Here is a 1788-nt window from a genome sequence, read left to right as displayed (position 1 = left end):
TCCTTTCCCAAGGCTATGGGGGTGCCTGTGCTAAAGACAGAGGACTTGGAATCCTCATCTTCTCAGGAACCAGGACTCTGCAGCCACAGGGCTTGGGTTCAAATCCTATCTCTGACACTTAACAGCTGTGTGACCTTGGGCATGTCACATAGCCTCTCTGTGCCCCATTTCCTCATCTGCAAAATGGGGATAATGACAATACTGACCTTTAAATTGTGATTCCACCGATTACCCTCCCCATAACAGGATTCCCCCTCTCCTTAATTTTTCTCCAAGACACTTACCACCTTCTAACACACGACATGTTATATTAATCTGTCGTGGCACTAGGGTGTCATTTCCAGGAAAGCAGGAAGTTTTGGGTGTTTTGGTCATTATTAATATCTAGAATGGTGTTGGCGCTCAGTAAATTTTTGTCGAGTGAATGAAACTGAGTAATGGGTATAAAATACTGGACTAGGAACGTGAGTTGTCAACTGTTATTATTAACTTGGGAATGGGCTTGGAGATGAGCGTCTGGAAGCATAGAAGCCCGGGCAGCCCACCCAGGAATTAGGGTCCCATTCCCTTTTCTGCCCTTTGTCCTGCACATCTGGATCTGCTGAGCCCTCACTGGGCCCAACATCTCCTGTCTTTAGTCTCCATGGTTCAAGGACAGGTTGGCTCCGGCAGGCCCTGTGCGTTAGTTGTTTCCCGCCCCCGCGAGGAATCAGTGACTCAGTTCCCCACCTGGCATATGCATCAGCTTTAATGGTCTCCGAGGCCTCAGGACATTGCCAAATATTGGGGTCCCACCCACCCCATTTCCCAGGATCCCTGTCCCCCTGTCGGTAACATCAAGCAGAACCCTTCGGTTCGGGGTGGGGTGGGGAAAGTCCAGTTGGCAGCTCTGCCAAAAATGTCCCACCGATGGCGCTGATGGCCCAAGGAGCCGTTGGCCAAATATTTCTCAAGTCCACGTGCTTTTCGAGGAGATGGCTTCATGATCTTTCAGTCTTTCTAAGAATGACAGGAGACCTCAGAGACCAATTGGGTGGCGAGGTGACTTCGCAAGGTCATTGTGTCCAGCCCCCTGCCACCTGGTCATCAGCTCTGGCTCCCCTGCACCCTGTGTCCCTGCATCTCGAGGAGGGCCAGGAGCTGGAGAGGGGGACTGGGCCGGTCAAAGAACAAGGCTCCTCTGTCCTCTCCCTTCCTTCCTCCTTTCTCCTGACTCCCAGCCCTGGCCTGGGGCATGCGGTGGGCGCCGGGGCTGATCAGCAGAAGTGAGGTGTGGAGCTGGCCAGGGTGTTCACGGTTCCTTCCTCGGGGACCAGCTGGGGCGCTGCTCAGCCTAACTGGATACCTTGGTGTCTGCCCACGGGCCCCAACCCTCTCCTCACACCATGGTCGGGGTTCAGGCCTCCGTCTCTCTGTCCTCCATTCATGCCCTGCCACACACACGCATTTATTAAGCACCCTCGTATGTGCCCCATCCCTGGGGGACAGTGAGAGGGCCTAGAGTAGGGAATATCTTGGCCTGTTTGCAGAATAGGGAGGGGAGCAGTGTGGCTGGTGTAGAGTGAGCAAGGGGAGAGCCAGGGAGGGGAGGGCCAAGGGGTCATGGGGTCAGATGGTGCAGGGACTCCAGGCCAGGGAATTTTGGATTTCCTTCTAATGCGATGAAGTCCCACGGGAGGGCTCTGAGCAGGATGGTGCAGGAAGTGCCTTTTGAGTTCATGTTACAAAAGGGGCTTTGTCTTTTTAAAGGATCCCTCTGGCTGCTATAAGGAGAATACAGTGGGGCGG

This window comes from Lipotes vexillifer, unplaced genomic scaffold (assembly GCF_000442215.2).
Source record: "Lipotes vexillifer unplaced genomic scaffold, Lipotes_vexillifer_v1.1 scaffold251, whole genome shotgun sequence".
Lineage (NCBI taxonomy): Eukaryota > Metazoa > Chordata > Mammalia > Artiodactyla > Lipotidae > Lipotes > Lipotes vexillifer.
This window is presented reverse-complemented; position numbering follows the sequence as displayed.